The following is a 22985-nucleotide window of genomic DNA, read 5'->3' on the forward strand; positions in this document are numbered from 1 at the left end:
CTTCTGGTCCAAAATCTTAATTCCCATTGGGTTCCCTATACAGCGTGAATTCTTCAGTATATCATTTAAACCCCTCCACAGTGAGACTCCAGCGTGGCAGCCAGGCCTCACCTCTCACCCCATCTCTGTGTGTATCCCAGCCTGTAATAAAACTAGCTTCCTGGGCATCCCACGAGCTTGGTTTGCACACTCTCACCATCGTGACTTTGTTCATATTTTCCCACCACCTGAAAACTCTTTTCCATCACTGAAACCCTTGTCGATCCCTCCGTGTTCTGATTCTCCAGCCAAGCCCAGGGTTCCTCCATGACCTGTATCATGTTCAATCTTGTGTGGAGCAGTTAGCCTGCCTGGCCCTCGGAGTCAGCATAAAGGTGGACATGTAGTGGCTAATGTGACCATGTCCCGCTGATGAGAAAAAACGGCTCCCTCCGCCGTCCCACCCCTCGTGACTATTCTCCAGCCCCCAGCCCTGGTTCACATCCCTGTGTGGAGCAGTCCCAGCTGGTCTGCCTACTGACTCAGTGTTCACCTACTATTTCTGAGCTGCAAGCAGTGTCAAGGCAGGAGCACACACCACTGCCATTGTGGGGGGCCTGGAGTGCAGCTCAGGTTCTGATCTGAGGTCTGAGGCAGTAGGGAGGGAACCAGAGCCTAGACTTGCAAGAAAGTAAAAATTTTAAAAAAAGGCCTGTTCATCCGTTTTTTGTTTTGTTATGTTTTTTCCAGCCGCGCAGCTTAGAGGATCTTAGTTTCCCAGGGATGGAACCCAGGACCCCGGCAGTGAAAGCCCAGAATCCTAACCACTGGACTGCCAGGGAATTCCCATCATCTGTCTTTTTCTTTAGAGTCACCTTCACATTCCTCCTGCACCAGCCTTCTCTTGATCAGAATGTGGACTATGTTGTTGCTCTGGGTGATTTGGGTTTCACTGTTGCCAGCCAGCTTTTTTGGGGGCACCTTCCTCCCTCCTTCCCTTTCTCTCTCCCTGCCTTTCTTTTTCAAGGACTGATTGAGCACCTGTTATATGCCAACACTGCAGCAGGTAGAGTCCCTGCTCTCTGGAAGCTTTGGTTGGTGGTTGTCATGTGTGTAAGCTTGATCCATGTTTGTCCACAGTGCCAAGGTGCTGGGGTGCCAGTCGCACTCAGGTGAGACTTGAACAGTCCACTCCATTGTCCTTCTCATAGACTGAGCTCGTGTATAAAGAGCTGCCTGAAAGACCCTGTGGGAGGTGGAGTGGGCAACGTAAGATGCCAAGGAAGACAAAGGCAAGGAGAGGAAGGCAGAGGTGGCCTTGGATTCTCACCACTCCAATCCAGAGCCAGGCGCAAATCAGACTCGGAGAGCTCCACGCTGATGCTTTCACTCCTCTGCGGGTCACCTATTAGATTGCCGGCCAGCTCATGTTTTCCCCTCACCTCCCACCCCCCATCTGCTTTCCTTTATACTTCTACCCTGCGAGCTTTGGACCACAGACTCCCTTTGGATGGCTGGACCTGTGACAGGTAACCTTGGGAGTCATCCAAGACCATGTTTTTTGCTATACATACAAACAGTAAAAAAGGACAGCCTAGCTGAGTTCCTGTCCAAGGTTCCCTGAGCTGCCCTTACGTCCTTATAATGCAGTGAAATATTCATCTTTCTGCTTTTCTTTTGGACATTCCCCAATTTGTGATCTTTCCCTAGTCAGAGACATCCACAGTGCCCTAAGGAGAAGTGGAGGGTTAAAGCAATACGCAAAGACAAAACAACCCAATGTTCAGTCTTTTTAACATCCAAAATAAGACATTGAGAGTAAAAAGGGATAGCGTTTTGGCTATAAAAACAGAAGAGAAAGAACAGTGAGATAACCATGGCTGCCGCTTTAGACGTGTTGACATTCTCATTGTTTCCTGAACCCCAGTGCATCTCACACCTCTGCACCCTTGTGGCACTTGGCATTCAGTGTGCGATGCTTCTTCTCCCCCATGGTTCTGCTTAGCAAGCTCAGTCCATCTCTGTAGGTTTATCCAGGTTGAAAGTCCTCCTCTCCAAGAAACTTTACCTGAAAGCCCCCACAGAGTTGGGTGCTACCCTAGCTTTCTGGTCTACTCTCTGCTTATGTGTATCTCCCTGTGTACGTAGCTATCTCGCCTTCTATCTAAACTGTGAACATCCAACGGGAGGATTGGGAGTTCATCTTTGCATGCCTGCTGTCCAGCATGGTGCCTGGAACATAGTAGGCAGTCATTTGAGTTGAATTACTTAATGCAGAATTCAGTTTCTAATGACCTAGCCTTAATAGAGTTAACTGGTCCTAGGAGCCTAGCCACTGAGAACTAACTGTAAACTCAAGAACTATTGCATAACTAATGCTGGATATTTCTGGTCCTCAACTCAATAACTCAACTACTTAGGTGACCCTACTACAAAGGACCCAGCACTCAGGCAGCCTAATAATTCTGCAGCCAATGTTGCAGAGGTGCCCTTCCTAAACTAGTGGCCTAGCCCTGACCGTACAGCCTCCGAGTAGGAGTCAGAATTGGGCTGGACTCCTTTGTGACCAAGGCGAAGCTTTGTCATCCCTGTCTCTGTTCTTCAGTTTCTCTGTCGTGTGGTTGTGGTCCTAATTAGAAAGCTCTTAGAGGATCCTGAAAGGACTCTTATTGCACAGCTGCACAAAGGGTATTATGTCACCGTGGTATAAGAGCATGGCAAATAATATGAACTAGGAATAATAAGGGCACTTATTTCCAGAAGCACATTGGTTTAAACCACAAAAGCTCCTTGGCACAGGGCTTGAGGATTGTAAAACCTGAGCAATCAACAACCCCTGGGAGAGGGGAGCCCATGCCAGCCTACCGCTGGAGAGTTCATTTGGTCGTGGTGGGTGGGCCGGTGTTTTCCCTCAAGTGTTCTCACTTCGGTGAAATTTCCCTGCTGGAGTGAGCCCAGCCCATTTGCTGGGTTCTCGGGCGAAGTGGCCATTACTTCCGCTTCCCTTCTGCATAAAAGAAGCAAAGAACTGGCCTTAGCAAATCTCAGTTCTTTTCATTCTCTGTAGGATGAAGACAGGTCTCTAGATAATGGAAATTTCATGGCCACTTTTGCTTCTAAAATCTATATAGCCGAAAAGTCATCGGGGCCACACCTTGACCCGCCGTTGCTACCTCTGGTCAGAAACTTGGGAAAACCAGCCAGATGCACTGTGTCTATGAAAAACAAAGTCACCATAACAACCTGGTCATCCTGGAGTGGAAAACGATGTTTAAACATGGCTCTGACAGGAAGAAGGGCAGAATCTACAAAGCAAAATAATGGTGGCTCCTGGAAGAGACAGGCACATGTGCTAGTGGCTCCAGAGTTTCTACCCAGGAACCTTCATGGTTGAAAGTGGGCTTGAGAACCTGCTTGCCATGTTTGCGTAGGACTTCATCTGACCTGGGAAAACATCAGCTATTCATAAGAAAGAAGGAGGTGAGTGTGTGTGGGCATGGGGTGCTGGTGGAGGTGAAGAGGGGGTGGCTAAAGCCCTCGACCCTGCTCTGGAAATCAGCATTAGGCATGGGTAAAGATTCATCCTATATATACATGAAAGCAGCATTTAAACATGCAACGAGAGTCAGGGAACTTGGCCTCTGGGACCAGCTTTGCCACAAACTGACTAGGGCAAGTTATTTTCTAATGTAGGCTGTAGTCAGGGCTCTGCTGGCTGCCCATGGCTCTCCAGGAGGTTCTGAGGACAGATGTAGGACAGGTGTGATGTGTAGGACAACCAAATAAACCTTGTCAAACCAACGTCAAGTAAAGGCCACTGCTCACCTGGTTTACCTGGTCAGGTCACCTGACCTTGATTTCATTGGCCTGGCAGAATCCACCCAGTCCAAATACCCAGAGGAGTTATACACCTGGGGAATGTATGTAGACGACAAAAGGAAGAGGTGAGAAACACTAAATCTGTGTGGCTGAAAGAAAACTGCATTGTTTAATCATAAATTTACCCAGCCAACCATGGATGTGATATGATAGGACATGACATGACATATGATATGGGATGATAGATGATATAATGATATGATGTGTTGGCTTCCAATTTCCTTCTGACCAGAAACCTGGAAAAGCCCCTTAATCAAGCATGACTGAGAGATGGGTAGAGAGGGATAGGATTATACATGGAAAAAGAACAGAGGTCGGGGTCACCCCAAAGTGTCTGGCATCCCAAATCTGCCACTTACCAGTTGTGCAATTCAAGGCACATTGCTGGAGATCACTGGGTCTCAATTCTTTCATTTGCAAATTAGAGAAAACACCACTACCTCATAGAGTTGTTGTGAGGATTAAATGTCAACACAGATATAAAGTATGTAGGAAGTATTAGATGCCCAGTACCAGCAGCTACTTGCTTGATTCTTGTTTGTAATACATTCTTCTTCCTCTTGCACGTTCCCAGTTCTCTCAGTCCTCTCCTGCTGTCCATGTCTCACGTCAAACTGGGCAGGAGTGTTCTTTTAAAAATTTAAGGTGCCTAAATAAGTATGGAGAAAATTCCACTGTTAGACAGTTGTCCCAACTCTTGGACAGAGTCCCAACAGAGGCCTAAGTCACCATCCCCAGCCTTTGCCTGCAGTGATGGGAGAGTGGTACATGGCCACAGGGCCCCAGTTGAGGGAGGAGTCGCGCAAAGCCAGAGGGGTTGGCTGGAGATAAGCAAGGGTCAGCTGCCTGAATTAGGGATAACTCCTCATGTTGCTTCCAAGCCTGAGATACCATGATTCTTAAATCTTTCTCTGTCTACTTCATTAATCCATGTAGACCAGCTGACTCAACCAGGGTCGCATATTGAGCAATGGCCAGGCTGGGGTTAATAGCTCTGGTCTTTGAGCCATTATCACAGAACTGGCAGAGACCTTGAACCCATCCCAGTGGAAATTTCAGGGCTGTTCATGGAGCATTCGATGGGCCAACAGCATACCATGTTGATTTTTTAAATATTCCCTGATAATTTTCACATCAAATAGTTTCTGCTATGTTAATTCATTTTTTAAAATATTTTTTTTGGCATCTGTGGGCAACACAGAGTGTCCATTAAGTTCTCATTGAAGGTATTTATTTCCTTCTCTGATGACATTTCCTAACTGGAAATCAGTAGGGGGAGGCTCTGGGCAGGCCGTCCTGGCTTTCGCCTTAGCTGGATGCCAGTCTGTGTTAAATCTCCAGGCCACCTGCCAGACAGTCTTGTGATTGAACTGGAGAGTAGGAAATAGTGTAAAAGTGAAGCAGGCAGAGGCCACAGGCAAGAGTAGCTTGAGACAGCAAATAACACAATGGTAAGATGAGCAGGAACAGGATCAGATCTTCCCATGAACACATGGAGGTGTGGAAAGATGAGCAACCAGAGGGGAGCAGCACCACGGAGACGGGAGGACTAGGTGTGGGCTTGAAGCAAAGAAAGGAAGCGGGGAGCTCCTTAGGGTTCACCCAATGACATTTGTCTTAGGGTTAAGTTATGGAAGCAGAACCACTATGAGTCTTATGGAATAAGGAATTTATTAATACTATAAGAATTAGATCATACACAATTGTGGGAGGAGCTGGGCAAGTAAAGAACTGAAAGTTCTTTCTTTCTTCTGAAAGTTCGGTGAAGGATCACCGAAAAGTCATTCACCAGCCATTGTGCGGGTGAACAAAGCAGAACTTACAAGGAAGAGCAAGGCAGGGCTGGCTGCTGGACTGGGGCCACCAAGGGGCTGGGGTGCAATCTTTGGAAGGACGTGGCTCTTTGTAGCTACTGCCTCTGTGAGTTTGCAGCAAAGCATCTCATGGTATATGGGGGCATCACTGTTGGTCAGCAGGGCCGGCAGTCACAGAGGAGCGGGGAAGAGCAGGGACACACACGAGCCTGGCTGCCTCTTGGTGTGTCCCTCACCAGCTCCAGCCAACAGTGGCCTTCAGAGCGTGATGGCTGCTGTTTCACCGCCACCACCCACATGCAACTTCCCTCTTGGCCAACTTCTCACAGAGAAGGGGGTGCTGGGAAATATTACACCAGAACCTTCCAACGCTGATCTAGGAAAGACAACAGCACACTCAGCTCACCGATACACAGAGCCTCACATTTTTGAAGTCTCAAAAAGTGTGTGGTAGAGAGGAAAGCTGTCAGAGTATTTCTGTTCATCAAGACTCTGGGTTGCAAGTGACAGAAATTCTAAAACTGGCTTAAGTGAAAAAGAGGCTTTGGGGGGTGGAAATATTGGGGTAGCTCAAAGAATCCAAAGAATTCTTTGGATTTAGAATTAATCAGAGGGGGACTTCCCTGCTGGCCCTGTGGCTAAGAATCCGCCTGCCAATGCAGGGGTCACGGGTTCGAGCCCTGGTCCGGAAAGATCCCACATGCCGTGGAGCAACTAAGCCCATGCGCCACAGCTACCAAGCCTGCGCTCTAGAGCCCGTGAGCCACAACTACTGAGCCCGTGAGCCACAACTACTGAGCCCGTGTGCCACAACTACTGAAGCCCGTACGCCTAGAGCCCGTGCTCCACAACAAGAGAAGCCACCGCAGTGAGAAGGCCACACACCGCAACGAAGAGTAGCTCCCACTCGCAGCAACTAGAGAAAGCCCGCGTGCAGCAACGAAGACCCAACGCAGCCAAAAATAAATAAATAAATAAATTTATTTTTTAAAAAAGAGTTAATCGGAGGGAACTTAACACCATAAAACATACTCTCTTTCCTCGTTTCCATGTCTGTCTCTCACAGCCTCACCTCTGGATGGTGGCCTCATCCTCCCATCCTTCTTATGTGGCAGCTCTGGTGTCACAGTTATATAGCAATTTGACCAGAAAGAAGAGTTTCCCCACCAGCTTCATTTAGAAAAATCCCTGATTTTTTAAGGGGGGAGGGAGGGAGTTGGTCCTTAGATGAATCCTCAGACCAATTGCTGTGGCCGGATGAGTGGGCTGTTGTTACGGTTAAGCTGGGGTCACATGTCCACCCCTGTGGCCCCAGAGGAACAGTCCAGGGCGCTTGGATCAGCGGCCCGGAACCATATGGAGGGAGAAAGAAGTAGTTCCCCCAAGGAAGGAGGCTCTGTCCCCAGAAGAGGGGAAGGAGGTGCTGGGCAGACAGAAGTAACAGGGTCTACCTTGGTGTCTTAGGGGCTCAATGAAATGCTCTTCAAATTTATGCTTCTCATTCCTACCCATTTTCTTTAATGTTAAGGCCACTGCAGCAAGTTTCTGATTACACTGCACTGGTACTCCGAAGAGAACTGCTATAAGGAAGGAAATACTACCTTGTAAAGCGTGATGAGCAGGTAATAATAATCATCTCGGAGACCTAGAGATTGAGCAATTTGCTCAAGGCCACTCAGTTATTTAAAAAGGAGAGCTAGGACTCTGACAGCTATTCCCAAGCTGAACATTAGCAGTCGGGTTTATAGAGCACCTGTGGAGATTTGGGCCACTGTGAATCCATTTTCCAGAGCCTAATCAGATTGTTTTCCTGGACCTGAAAGAACAGACTGGGGCCAGAGTGATTACTCAGTGGTCAAAGGATAAAAGACCTGACTTAGAATCTGACTTCAGCACAGAGGCAGGTGGAGATGATTCATGGTGTGTGTGTAGACTGCAAGGTAAGAGAAATGTCACTGAAGTCATATACATCTTTTCTAGAAGGAAAAGAACCTGAGATTAGCGTTTTGAGTGCCCTGAAAAAGACAGACAATTAGTTATCAACTCTAAACAGAGTTTAAAATGTGCAGATAATTCTAAGACTTCTTTTTAGCTAACAGTGTAATTTATTTCTCCTCTCCTATTTGTCTTTTATACTTTGTCAGTGGTTTCCTCACTTGACTGTGCATCAAAATCACTTATGGAGCTTAAATAAAAAGAAGACGTACAGATGGCCAAGGGGCACATGAAAACATGCTCAACATCACTAATTATTAGAGAAATGCAAATCAAAACTACAATGAGGTATCACCTCACACTGGTCAGAGTGACCATCATCAAAAAATCTACAAACAGTAAGTGCTGGAGAGGGTGTGGAGAAAAGGGAACCCATTTGCACTGTTGGTGGGAATGTAAATTAATACAGCCACTATGGAGAACAGTATGGAGGTTCCTTAAAAAACTAAAAATAGAGCTACCATATGGCCCAGCAATCCCACTACTGGGCATATACCCTGAGAAAACCATAATTCAAAAGGACACATGTACTCCAGTGTTCATTGCAGCACTATTTACAGTACCCAGGACATGGGAACAACCTAAATGCCCAACGATAAGTGAATGGATAAAGAAGATGTTGTACATATATACAATGGAATATTAGTCATAAAAAGGAATGAAATTGGGTCATTTGTAGAGATGTGGATGGACCTAGAGTCTGTCATACAGAGTGAAGTAAGCCAGAAAGAGAAAACCAAATATCGTATATTAATTCATATATGTGGAATCTAGAAAAATGGTACAGGTGAACCTACTTGTAGGGCAGGAATAGAGACATAGACATAGAGAATGGACCTGTGGACACGGGGGGGAAGGGGAGGGTGGGACGAATTGGGAGATTAGGTTTGACATGAATACACTACCGTGAGTAAAACAGATGGTGGGAACCTGCTGTATAACACAGGGAGCTGAGCTCCGTGCTCTGTGACGACCTAGATGGGTGGGATGGAGGGGGATGGGAGGGAGGTCCAAGAGGGAGGGGATATAGGTAGACATACAGCTGATTCACTTCACTGTACAGCAGAAACTAATACAACATTGTAAAGCAATTTTACTCCAAAAATAAAAAATAAAAGCTTCCCAGTCACCAGGTCCCACCCTCATCCCCCCCATCCCTGCTCCACCACCATACCCCCTCCTCCAATTTCAAGCTCCATAGAGGATCCCAGTGCACAGGAAGGAGGGAGAACAACTCATGGTACAAAGGGCTCTCTCTCCCTCAGAGATCCTGTGTGCTTTTCCTTGCCCCACAGGTGTGGGAGCAAGGCCAGGCTGGAGAACCACGGATACAGCAGTTAAATGGTGTTTTTAAGGTCAGACAACTTGTAAGTTCTGGAACCAAGTGGACTGGAACCTGGATTATGCTGTTCGTGATCTAGTTAAAAAGGGCAACGAGGGCTTGGTCTTGACCCCTGGTGGAGTAGTAGCGGGTAAAAGAGGCCTGACTAATAAGGATATGTCTACTTCTATAAACAATCGATCAGAGTAGTACCCCTAGGTAGTATGCAGAAATTAGCACCTCTGACAGGCAGAGCCCTTCCTAAAATGTACCGTTCATGGACTCCTTCCTCACTGAATGAAGGTGCCATTTTTCCTGTTCTGGCAATTACTGCTGTGTGACCTTTGGAAAGCTGCTTGACTTCACTGTTTTCTTGGTTTCCTCATCTATACAATGAGAGTGTTGGGCTTGGGTCCTTTCTGCTCCTGTGCTAGATTATTATATCTCTTCAGTGAAGAGCCCTTGGGCATGATGTGATTGCAGAGCTGAAAAGAGCTCTCTGTTTTCTTAATGTCCATTGGACAAAACTTTTTATGTTGCAATATGATACAAGAAAAAGCATAAAATATGGTGATCCCTGGAGAATATGTCTTATGACTCAGTCGCAGGCAAGTAAAAAATGAAAATGTTTGACAGCAAAGGGAGTAGGAAGTATGCAGAACCAGTAGGCAGGGAGGCTGCAAATCCATGAAGAGGAGTGGGGATGGAGCTGAAGAGTGCCCTCAGGGGCTGGAGTTGACAAGAGAGGGGTGGCAGCAGCAAGGGTAGCTGATTTATTCCACTTTTGCCTGAAGAATGTCAGTCCTTGATGGATTCTTGGATGAACATTTGAAATCTAATCCCTTACTTCTGCCTCAGCCCTTCTGGAAGGGCTTAAGATTGTTTCCCCTACATTTTCCACTGCGAGCCCAGTAAACATAAAATAGACATTAGTGTCCTGAACGAATGAAACATTTATGTTGGTCCTTGCCCAGCCTGGCTACTAGAGCTGGGAGGAGAAACTCAGAAGCTAAGAGGGGAATTCAAAGAGAGACACAAACTCATGAGAATGACGTCAGGAGGGTTAAATCCCCTACAAAGAAGGGCCTTGCCAACCACGATCAGGGCCAAAAAAAAGGCCTATTGGGTCATGTTCAGAGCAAGAAGATGGGCTAGTCCTATAGCATGGGAAATAGCACAGTATTGACAAAGAGACAGCAGAGCCATTCAGCTCCTAAGTGCTTTCTCTCCTTCCACTATTGGAGATCCAGGAAAGTCTCTGAATACCCAGGCTAAGCTCAGGGCCTGGCACGTAGTAGGGGTACAGTAAAAGTTTGTTCCGTGAATGAAGAATGAATGGGAGGCGGATGACAAGGAGAATGCTTTTCTTGATCTGAACGGAGAGCCCAGGATGTTTGAAAAGGTCTTGCGAGTCTGTGCTGTCACTTCAATCCAAATCAGGAGCGGAAGGTCACTGTGGTAATCAGTTCCTTAGGAAGCTGACTGAGATGGAGATTGTGGGCAGGAAGTTTACTGAGTGCCCTTGGCAGCCATGCCTATGGGTGACCGAAGGGAGTAGAAATGGCAGAGGGATGAATTGAACTGTGGTGCAGATGTAACAAAGGTCTCAGGTCAACCCTATGGGAGGGTTCTTCAGGACTGGCTCACCTTGAGGCTAGGGGGCTGCGTCTTCATACTTCCTCATCAACTAGTCCCTGGACAGGCTATGCTTCTGGGGGAGATATGGTCTTGGGTCACCTGTGAACTGTCATCCATCCCAACAGTTGAGGGAATGAGTGACTCAGTCTTGAAGAAGGTATGTGTGGGCACACCACAGCATCCACTGTGAAAATTAACCCAATCTCCTCATTTTATAGATAAAAACAGTCCAGAGATGAAATCATGTATCTGGTTAACAGCAGAGCTAGGACACCTCTCAAAGGACTACCAGAAAATTCCCACAGACTTAGTGTACATGAAATTTGGTATGGGATTTGACAGAGCTATCAATATGGATGAGGAGAAATGGAGATTAAATCAATGGTTCCCAAACCTAGCTGTCATCAGAATGATATAGAGGGCATTAGAATGCAGATTCCTGGGCCCCATTTTCAGAGATTCTGTTCCTGGAGGGTCTGGGGCAAAGCCTAAGAATCTGTATTTTAACAAGTGCCTATACAATTTCTATGTGGCCTATCTCCCAGCCCGTGCTCGGGAACCAGTGGCTAAGATAATAGAACCCTGGGCAGATTCCAGTTTGTTGAACAACCTGTACTTAAAGAGTATTGCTAAATGATGGCCCTCTGGATGGACATCTCAGGTGGGTTTAAGGGGGTTCACTCCTGAACTCTGTTCTATTCAACAAATTTTATCAACAGCTTGACGACTTTAACACGCTATATATCCAATGAAGAGAATTTCAAAACTAGAATAGATTGCGAATACTTTGGATACTTGACTCCGTGCCCTTAATTATGACTTTGTAGATTGATATTTATTGACCTTGAAAGTTGTTCATGTATCTTAAACGAGAGGAAGCAGCAGAGAGGCAGTGGGATATGATGGTTTAGAGCACAGACTCTGGAACCTGAGGGACTGTATGGATTCAAATCCCAGAACCATCACTCACTGTGTGGCCCTGAGCAAGTTTCTTATTCCCCTGTGTCTCAGTTTCCTCATCTGTGAAATGGGGACAATAATATATACTCATAGTACTTACTTCATAAGGTTATTGTGAGGATCTGTAAGTTAATATGTATGAAGAATTTATAACTATGCCCGGCGCACAGAAAACACTGTATTACCATTTGCTGTGATTATGTGTCATTTTTTCAGCTATCTATTGCTGTTGTAACAAACTACTCCAAAACTTAGTGGTTTCAAATGACAATTTATGACTTTTTATGATCCTGTGGATTTTGTATCGCTTGGTCCTGACTGGGACTCTGGGATAACTGGAAGGTCCAAAAGGACCTCATTTGCACAGTTGATCATTGATACCGGCTACCAGCTGGGAGGGAGCTCCGTGTGTTCTCAGACACCGGCTTCAGTTCTCCAGGGGGCTATTATGCTTCCTCATATGATGGTTGGCCTCCAAAAAGAGTCTTCCAAGAGATGAAGGCAGAAGCCAAGATCTCCTTAGGCCCAGCCTTGGAAGTTACCCTGTGTTACTTCCACCACATACTATTGGAAGTAGTATTAAATACTATTTAATACTATTAAAACCAGTCACAGGGGCTTCCCTGGTGGTGCAGCGGTTGAGAGTCCCCCTGCCGATGCAGGGGACACGGGTTCGTGCCCCGGTCCGGGAGGATCCCACATGCCGTGGAGCGGCTGGGCCCATGAACCATGGCCGCTGGGCCTGTGTGTCCGGAGCCTGTGCTCCGCAACGGGAGAGGCCACAACAATGGGAGGCCCGTGTGCGGCCAAAAAAAAAAAAAAACAGTCACAGGTCCAGCCCAGAAGCAGGGGAGAGGAAATAGATGCCATCTTTCAATGAGAAGAGTAGCAAAGAATTAGCAGCCGTCTTTAATCTGCCACAGAAGTTTAATCCCACTTTTGTAAAACTGTGTGTATGTGTTATACATAGAAAATGATGTCTAGAAGAGTATATACCAAAATGTAAACGATAGTTATCTTTAAAGGGAAGGGTTACAATATAGTGGTTAGTCCCTTCATGTTTTGTTTTTTTGTTTCCCTGAATTTTCCATGATGATGTATATTACATTTATTTTTTTAAAAATAATTACCATTTTTTGAAAAAAGGTATGATGATTTTAACACTAATATGAGCCAGAATTATGATGGTTCTCCAACTGAAAGAAAAGCTAGCTCAAAATTACACAGTATTAAAAAAATCACAGTCGCTCGATAGAGAACAAAGGTCCCAATCCCACTCCCCTCAGCAGTCAGACCACACTGAGTGTTATGGGCTGGCTTCTGAACCCTAAGAAAGGAAAACAAAGAGAAACACAACATATCAAGGTGCCAAAGGGTTGACAAAGTGTCTGTAAACCATTTCTTGTGGAGAAAGACTTAAGGACACTTGGGTGGAAGAGAAGAGGCTCAGAGGGGACACGAGAGAGTGAACCGGGCCCTCCTTCTGTGTGCGAGGAAGTCTGCCGTGGGGAAGAAGTGTTACTGCCCAGGGTTCTTGGCCTCCTTAATAGAAATTTGATCAGAGGCCAAACAAGAAATTCAGGCAAGGTTTTACTGGGGTCCCTTCTGCAGCAGGGGTGAGTGAGAACAAGTAACAGGTTCCCTTCCTAGCTTGCTCCCCAAGGTGGGACAAGCTGGTTCCTTACATGGGGGTGAGGGTAGGGGTGTGTCCAGGGGTCGGGCCGGAGGGACGGCTTAGGTTTTCCCACCCCTTTGTGGTGTTATGTGCAGGGGGCATGAGCAGTACCCTGCTTTTGCTCCCGACCCCCTGTTTTTGCTCCTGGCTCTCCAGAAGTGGCAGTTGGTCTTTTGGGTTTTTTTGTATCTTTTGGCCAGAATTTGCCCCAACTGTGCATGCACGGCAGTTATTTTTAGTCCCTTATAGTTTCTTTGTATTTTGTAGCTCAAGGAGACTTTTGTCCAGGTGCGAACACTGCAGCACTGTAGCAAAGGGTCCCAGGTCCCAGGCCTGTCTCAGAGGCATTAGTTCTGGTCCTACAGAATTAGGAACATTTAATGGAATTGACACAGAGGTAGATTTGAGATTCTTCCTACAAAGAAGAACTCCCTAAACTGTAAAAGATAAAGCTGGAGTGAGGTTTCTAGGATGGTAACAAGTGGAGACCAGATGCCCATGTCTCAGGGCAGGAATCCTACCTTGCATAGGTGCCTGACCTAGACCTACCAGGCCCCTTCCAAATCCCAGGTTCTGTGCCTGTAGGCCTACAGGAAAGTGGAAATAAAACACACGACATTTAAACCTTACCCTGCCTAAAGGCAGTGGCCTGAATTAAATGAGTTCTTGAGATTCATTTTATGGGTCTATAAATGGATATTGCCCTTGACGTGAAAACACGATGAATCAACAAATATTATCAAGTGAACACTAGATGCATGGCAACGTCCTGGGTACTCGGATGTGGTCTCTCAGCGCACAGGTCTAAAGTTTAATAAAGAAGAAAGACAAATAATCACCATATAAACTTAACACTCCTAAGAACAGCCATTACCTGCGGGGGTGGCAAGGGCCCCAAGAGTAAATGATTGGTTCGTAATAGCAAAGAAAGCTTGGGGGCAAGTGGGAATGGGAGCTTTAGGTTGTAACTGTGAGATGAGAGATGAGAGGGATGGGGCTGAGGCAAAGAAAGAGGGACCTTGCCCTGCATCTTTATGTTAATGTGAACGTCTTTGGTGGAGGAAAGAAGGCTGCATGCCAGCCTCCTGGAGTGGGTTTTCCTAAAAATAGATCACATTCTCTCTTTATTGACTCATAATAATTATAATCACCTCCATTTACTAAGGACATGCTGTATGGTAATTGCTTTACATATATTAACTCATCAAATCTGTTTGATGACCAGGTAAGGCGTGACTATTATCTTCAGGGTCTAGAGTCCCTGAAAAACTATGGTTGACCTCCTTCGGGGTGCCTGCCCAACTCACAAGAACCCTTGCCCCTTGCCCACAGAACTAGCTCCCGGCAGATGTCTGTTCAGCATGAACCCTGCACTCCTGGCCTCAGCTGAGTCAGAGCTCTCCCCCAGGCATCTGGAACTGTGTCCAAAGAGAAGCACGGGATTTCCCTGGGGTAGGACCTGTAAGATGGAAGCAAGGACACTGTGGGTGGCCATATTCAGCTATGCTGAGACAGAGAGGGCGAGAGACAGACAGACAGACAGAGAAACAGTTGCCTAGAGAGAAGCAGAGACAGGGAGAATGGTTCCTGGTGGGCAGCCACCCACCAGTTCTGGTCTTCCCTGGGACCTGGATGCCTTCCTGCCCTCTGGTGTTAAGAGACAGCCCTATATCTTTATGTTAAATTGACCTTTTTCACTTATCCTAGCTTGAGTGTCTATTACAGCTAATAAGTTCTTACTAATACAAGTGTTTTGTCCATCTGCTAAATAAGGAGCCAGGCTTCCAGGAATTCCCTGGTGGTCCAGTGGTTAGGGCTCCGTGCTTCCACTGTAGGGGGCATGGGTTCGATCTCTGGTCGGGGACCTAAGGTCCCACAAGCCACGAGGTGGTGTGGCCAAAAAAAAAAAAAAAAAAAAGAAGGAGCCAGGCTTCCAGCTTACTTTTGTCTACCTCCAGAGTCTCAACCATGGGGACCTCCAGCTCCTTTGTGTTTGCTCCAGAGTGGGAATTTTAGCGTAACATTTCCTGAAAGGAGGCTTAGTGGGACAGCTGGCTCTTTGCTTCATCAGGGTGGCTCCTGTGCCAGCTAGGTGTCAGCAGTATGATAACCAGCTGCCCTGATGAGGGCAGGGGGCTCCCAGCAGGAGTCCAGCTCATTCATAAGGTTCACTAGTTCCCCAACATCACATTCTCCCCTGGAACATGCACCTTTCTGATATCGTTGTTGCATCCCAGGTGTCAATGGCCAAACAAAAAGTTGCTTTGGGAGCTTGGCTTTCTAAGATTATAGCAGCTGCTCTGGCACCACAGCCCCTGAGCCTGCTCTCTACGTGCTGCTGCGTCCTCACTTGTCACGGCTGTCACCCTGGCCACCCCTTCTCGAAAGCCTCCTCTTGACCTCTGCCCACAGACTCCACAGATGGTTAGAATCAAGCTGACCCTTGTACCCGTGTCTACAAAAGCTCTGATGACATACATATCTGTGCTTTCATTTACTTGACTTCCTGCCTCCTGCTTCTAGCTGTGTGGGCAGCGTCTCTGTGTCCTATTTGTTTTTGTGTCTCTAGTGCCTATTGCAATGGATGGCACATAGTTGGTATTGAGTAAATGTTTGAATAAGTGAATCATTAAACAAACACATTTCTTTCACTGTCTCTTTATTCTGACATACTGACTATGCTATGTTTTATTTCAGGAATAATGTTTCTTTTAGGACGATTCTGTCTTCCCCGTTTTTTCCTTGTCCACCTGAAGGACTGTAAAGCAAAGGCCTTCCTCCCACTTTCTTTCTCATAACTAGCACAAGGGTTTGCAAATAGCTGATGTGTCAATTCATGGTGGGTGTGTGTGTGTGTGTGTGTGTTGTATTTGTTTTACAGAGCTCAGAATAATAATCGTAGTGCTTATTCTCTCACGGGAATTTCTTAGATGGCGATGTCTTTTTTTAAAATAATTAATTAATTAATTTTTGGCTGTGTTGGGTCTTTGTTGCTGCTCGTGGGCTTTCTCTAGTTGCGGCGAGGGGGGGCTATACTTTTGTTGTGGTGCGTGGGCTTCTCACTGCAGTGGGTTCTCTCATTGTGGAGCATGGGCTCTAGGCACGTGGGCTTCAGTAGTTGCAGCACGCGGGCTCAGTAGTTGTGGCTCATGGGCTCTAGAGCGCAGGCTCAGTAGTTGTGGCACACAGGCTTAGTTGCTCTGCGGCATGTGGAATCTTCCTGGACCAGGGCTCGAACCCATGTCCCCTGCATTGGCAGGCGGATTCTTAACCACTGCGATAGCGATGTCTTTACTGTTCTGTCCTTTTCCCTCCTTTCTGTGTGGCCAGGCACCTCCTGACAGTGGACATAGTCCAACACAGGGCTTTAGAGTCAACATGAGTGAACTTTGGTCGAGGCAACCCAGGCAGGACTTTACTCAAATATCTAGATGTAGAAGCATCTGTTTAATTATCCTGCTGAAACTTAGGAAAATCTATGACATCACATTCCTGCACTTTCCAACTTGGCCTAAATGGAGCAAACAAGAACCCGAGTGGCCACTGGGAGATCACACTGTTCCCGCTAGTCAGGCAGCAGGTGCACACAGTGCAGTGGGTGAACTCCCCCTGAACGACGTACACCCTGCCTTTGCCCCCAGCTACTGCAATCCTGACAGGCTGTGTTGCCTTTCCACTACAAGCAGAGAGAGTGGCTTAACACTCTCATTGAGCAGATAGTCAATGAGGCTAGAGAGGAGAGAGGTGAGAAGAGGCTTGCCAGCCAGGAGAGGTCTTGATGAGTGAGAAGTGGCTGTTCGTGTGTTCTATTGGCCGCCACTGCCTCACGGTGTTCAGGGTACCGCTCCCCAGGGGGCAACCCCAGGTGCTACTTTGGTGCTGCTGCCTTTGTTCTCTGAGTCTCTGGGCTCTCTGGGCTGCATCAACTCCCTCCACTATCCTGGATCGCATCGTCTTTTCTTAGGTAAGCCAGGACAGCCCCTGGAGACAAATTAATACTCTGAAAGGGAACTCGCAAGGCATAGGAACTGACATTTAAGTGCCTACTTTATGCCAGGCAGGGCGCTGGGTTTTTCTTTCTTTCTTTCTTTCTTCCTTCCTTCCTTTCTTTTTCTTTCTCTCTCTTTTCCTTTCTTCCTTTCTTCTTCCTTCCTTCCTTCCTTCCTTCCTTCCTTTCTTTCTTTCTTTCTCTTCTTCTTCATCTTCTTTTTTATTGAAGAACATAGCTGTGAATTTTTATAGATGTGAAATTTATAATGAGACTTGCACAATTAATTTCCTTTTACTATGTCTGGCCTGCTAGAAATTGTTAAGATCACAATGTTCCACTGTTTCAGCCAGATGCTTGTGAAATTATGTGGCTTTTTCATAGATAATATACATGAAAGGGGAACTTCTGGTATTTTTGGTCTTCTACGTAGCTCCGACTTTATAGCCAAGAACCTGAGTCTTAATTTATTTCCAGAGCTGCCAAGTAAACTGAAGACTTGAGATTGAAGATTTGGGGGTAATATAACTCGAATGGACCACCCAAATCTGTTCTTTCTTTTATCCTTGTCACATCTCCCAGCCTTCCTTTAAGTTAGATATGGCCAACAGGCTAAATAAATTTCCTCCAAAGGAATGTGAGTGGGTCCACTTCCAGGCCTACACTTAACACCTGGGTGTGTCTCCTCCCCAGTCTCTTCCCCCTTCCCACACACTGGGACCCTGGCAAGGCACTGACTGAACCTTGATTACGCAGATAACATCAAGGCCTAGGGGTTGGAGAAGTGGCTTAACAATATGGGATTGGAACCCTGAGCGAAGGAAGTTGGATAGAAGTTGGATCCCTGAGCGATCAGGCAGAACAGAGCCACCCTGGACTGTTACCTGAGAAAGAAAGAAACGTCTGTCTTCTTAAAGGTGTGGGATTATTGATGGGTCTCTGTTACCCATCTGTAACCTTACCCGAACTAATATAGAAATTGTTTCCAAAAGTATGGTATTGCCGTTACAAAAACTCAAAATATGTATCACTGTTTTTTACTGGAGAGATAAGAAATTGATGTTTTTTACTGGAAAGCCAGTGTCTTGTTATGCTGAGGCAAAAACATTTGACAAGCTCATCATCTGTGATAATTTGAAGGACAGACCACTTGCCTACTAAACCCCTAATTCTAAAGGAAGTAATTGCATAAAACTCCATTGTCAGTGTGTACTAGCTGCTCCTTCCTGCTTTTTAGTAAGATATTACAACAAGCGCAGGCAAGAAGTGACCAGATTGCGGAGTACGTCCAGAATCGTGGATCTTTACAGAGTCAGACACGTCAATTTCTTCTTTACCCCAAACGAGAAGAGCTAAAATTGTGGTTGTTCAAAGCATTTTTCAAAGGGTCATTAAAACTTCTCAGCCAAACCAAGAGCCAGGCCTGTGCCAAAGATGAGACTAAGGGACTAAGGATCTGGGACTTCCCTAGTGGTGCAGTGGTTAAGAATCCGCCTGCCAATGCAGGGGACACGGATTCGAGCCCTGGCCTGGGAAGATCCCACATGCCGCGGAGCAACTAAGCCCATGCGCCACAACTACTGAGCCTGCACTCTGGAGTCCCCAAGCCACAACTACTGAGCCCGCGTGCCACAGCTACTGAAGCCCGCACGTCTAGAGCCTGTGCTCCGCAGCAAGAGAAGCCACTGCAATGAGAAACCCTCACACCGCAACGAAGAGTAGCCCCTGCTTGCCGCACCTAGAGAAAGCCCGCACACAGCGACAAAAACCCAACACAGCCAAAAATAATAAATTAATTAATTTTTTTAAAAAAAGGGACTAAGTGTCATTTCAGATGGACTCAAGGCAGCCATCATTCAAATGAGAGAGAAAATCACTGGTTGATCAAGAAAGCAAAGAAGTAAAGCAACTTAAAGACCTATGTTCGGAGAAGAACTTGGGAGTGGTGACTGGCTTATGGAACTGACGGAAGCCTTCTCAAGTTTCAAGGCAATTACATTCTCAAACTACAAGCATTAAAAAAAAAAAAAGTCTCCAGGTGTTTAAAGCAGAAAGCAACCCTTGGACCCCAACATTTGCACCAGTAGGAAGCCGGCTGTGAAATCTGCATAGCTCCAAAGAAGGCTTAATCCAAAGCTCACTTCAGATGCTGTGAGAGGGGAAACAGATAAAGAAGGAGCTCCCAGAAGGCAAAGCCATCCGCCATGAAGGACAATGGCCATATCTCTTCCATACGCTTTTACTGCCAGCTTGGCTCAAACGTGTTGTTGCATATTGCTCTTGCTCATTCATTTTCATTGCCCAATAGTCTTTCATTGTAAGAATACACCATAATTTATCTATCCATTCTATCATGTATAGCTATTTAGGTTGTTTCTGCTTTTTTTCCTATTATGTTCTGAACATTCTTTTACATGTTTCCTGGTGCACTATGGACAGATTTCTCTGGGGTACGTTCTTAGGAGTGCAGTTGATGAGTCATAAGGTACTCAGTAATGCCAAACTCTCTCGGAGTAGTTGTAGCAATTATACTCCCTCCTGCAGTGTATTTGTGTTCCCCTTGTTTCATAACCTTGTCTATGTTATTTTCAGATATTTTAATTTTGCCAATCTGGTGGATATATAATGGTGTCTTGTTGGGGCTTCATTCACATTTCCCAATGACTAATGAGGCTAAATACCTTTTCATATTGTTTATTGGCCATTGGGACTTGCCCTTTGGTGCCTATTCAAAATTTTTGGATAGAGCTCTTGGGTTGTGTATCTCTTTCATGTTAAGTTTTAGGAATTCTTTTATGTAACAATCACTTACCTAATGTTGCAAATATTTTCTCCCACTTTATGGCTTATCTTTTCACTGTCTATCTGGTCTTTTGATGAACAGAAGTACTTAATTTTAATGTGGTTGAGCTTAATTTTTTCATTCCTCTTTATGTATCCCTCTCTATCTGTGGTTCACGTTCAGAATCTCTGAGAGATGATTTACCTAGTTAGCCAAGCACAATATAAAGCAATGTGGTTGGATGATACTCTCATGTAAGACCATCTCCTAGGTCCGGAGCAGCTTATGGATGTCTGCTTTAGGATCACTGCCAATCTCTGGCCCATCTGCTGTCCCTAAGATAGGGGAGTACCATTTAAAGCAATAAATGATGGGGGCAGGAGGAAATTAGACACAGGATAAGATATTCAAATCAAGAAATAGTGGGCTTCCCTGGTGGCTCAGTGGTTGAGAGTCCGCCTGCCGATGCAGGGGACACGGGTTCATGCCCCGGTCCAGGAAGATCCCACATGCCGCGGAGCGGCTGGGCCCGTGAGCCATGACCACTGAGGCTGCGCTTCCGGAGCCTGTGCTCCGCAACGGGAGAGGCCACAACAGTGAGAGGCCCGCGTACAGCAAAAAAAAAAAAAAAAAGAAAGAAATACTAACTGACAATACAGCTCTTAATAATCTACATCCAGAAATGAAGAAAATAAACAACAGAAAACTTCTTAGAAATTATATCATTCCATGGGACTTTGCATCTCAAATATTTGGTGATTGAATACTTAATAACAATAATCCACCCTAAAATGTGACTTGTAGATTGCTTATTGATTAAGTTATGTGATTCCAATGTTATCCCCAGGAAGTAATAAGCTTAAAACTTCATGAAAGTATGTTGAAATGATAACCACAATTGCTATCTAAAGGTCGAAGTCCAAAGTCTAGAAAAAGGAGGGTCAATGAGTTTAGATTTGCCTGTGTTCATCCAGGAATTTCCAAAAGAGAGCTGGACTGGATAGACATGAACCTTCCTGTCACTTCAGGATGCTTTGTTTCAGTTTTAGAAAACAACCCACTCCTCCCAAAAGTTCAGATGAGGAGGGGAGCTGACGGAGCTTTGTGTGGAGAAAATTGCTCTGCAGGCAAGATCCAGAGAGCCAGCAGGGAACCATGTTAGAATCATGGGCTCATCCAACCCACAAGCATTTATTGAATGCCTGCCATGTGACAGATATACAGTGGATACAAAGTTGAAGATAGAGTCCCTGTATCCGTTAGGACTCTTCCTACTACAAGTTACTTCAATTTAATAAATAAGTTTTTTGGCTCATGTAAATGGAAGTTGAGAGGTAGGGCAGGCTTCAGGGATGAATTAACTGGGTGGCGCCCAGCTCATCTCCCCTCTGTGCATGGGCCTCCTCTTCGGGTTGGCTTCCCACATTGTGATAAATGGCTCTTCTAGATACCAGGATTTACAAAAGAGAGGAAAGCTTTTATGAAGTTTCACTGTTAAAAGCATAGACCCTGCTTTCCCAGAATTACCTAGCAAAGTTCACCTCATTTGCCACTGGTCAGACTAGGTCACATATTCCTTTCAAAACCAATCCCCATGTGGAAAGAAATGTCAGGCATTGACTGATTCAGAAACCCAGGCCTAAGCTAATTGCCTTGACAGGCAGGATGGGATTACATCTAGGCAATAAAAACCTACCTCTTTAGCTGGAGGGTAGGAGTTATCTTTCCCCAAATCTAATAGACCAGAGAGTAAATACTTGAGTAAAAATCAGGGTACTGGCAGGGAATGGCAGAAAGGATGCTGTGCCATCTCCCTATTATAGCCTCAGTCTGCAAGAAGCTTAGAGTTGGGGAAGACAGGTTTATAATCTACTTATAATGAAAAACGACATGAGAGACACAAAATGCTTTGGGAGACTAGAGAAGACCGTTTATAACGCCTGAGGGATCAAGGTGCTGGGTCCACACAGATACATTTTTTTAAGGATGCTGAAGTAGAAATGCATTCTGGGCTAAGAGTGTTGGATCCAGAGCACAGGAAGGGAAGTGTGGTTTAGAGGAAGGAGGCAGGAAATTAGTTAGATTTATAGTAACATTGAGATATCCAAGTGAGAATATCCAGAGAAAATTTGGGAACAGACAGAGATGGAGAGGTTGTGTTGGAAGCCATCAGCGTAAAGGAAATGATGATAATAAGAGTTACCTTTTATTAAATATATATATTACATGTAAATTTTATTATATATTATTTTATATTAAATATATATGCCATACCTGTTCTAAATACTTCGTTGGTATTATTTCTTTTGATTCTCACAATCCAGTACAGGTATTCTTGTCTCAGTTTTACTAAGAAGGAAACTGACACTCAAAAGAGTAATCTACCAAGGCCATCCACGTGATTAATGGGTGAATAGGGTTCAAACGCAGATACTTCAGGGGTCTGGGTGCTGGAGCTATGAACGTGGATAAGGTTATTCAGGAATGTGTTTCCAATCTTGTCTCCAAATGCAATTTATGTGGATACCTTGACTTTTTTTTTGCGGTACGCGGGCCTCTCACTGCTGTGGCCTCTCCCGTTGCGGAGCACAGGCCCCGGACGCGCAGGCTCAGCGGCCGTGGCTCATGCGCCCAGCCGCTTCGCGGCATGTGGGATCCTCCCGGACCGGGACACGAACCCACGTCCCCTGCATCGACAGGCGGACTCTCAACCACTGCGCCACCAGGGAAGCCCTACCTTGACTTTTTAGTAATACATTTGTTCAAAATTATTTTGTTGTCATAGCTCTTTTTTCCCCCCAACATCACTGGGATCTTTTTGGCTACAAGTATCTAAAAACAGTGACTCAGCAAGCCAAAGAAAAAAGAAAAAGTATTATCTCCTATAACAAGAAGTCTCAAGGTAGGGCAGCTCCAGGATTGATTACTTCAGCAACTCCATGTCATCAAGAACC

General features: G+C 45.7%; 1 protein-coding gene across 1 annotated transcript in view; it reads left to right on the forward strand.

The window, feature by feature from the left end:
* Positions 1-16525: 16525 nt before the first annotated feature.
* Positions 16526-22985, forward strand: part of LPGAT1 (lysophosphatidylglycerol acyltransferase 1) — a 125280-nt gene continuing 118820 nt past the window's right edge. Inside the window, exon 1 of the mRNA XM_059995117.1 lies at positions 16526-17225. The gene's annotated coding sequence lies outside the window, so the exon portion shown is untranslated. The remainder of the gene's footprint in view (positions 17226-22985) is intronic.

Source organism: Delphinus delphis, chromosome 1, assembly GCF_949987515.2.
Source record: "Delphinus delphis chromosome 1, mDelDel1.2, whole genome shotgun sequence".
NCBI lineage: Eukaryota > Metazoa > Chordata > Mammalia > Artiodactyla > Delphinidae > Delphinus > Delphinus delphis.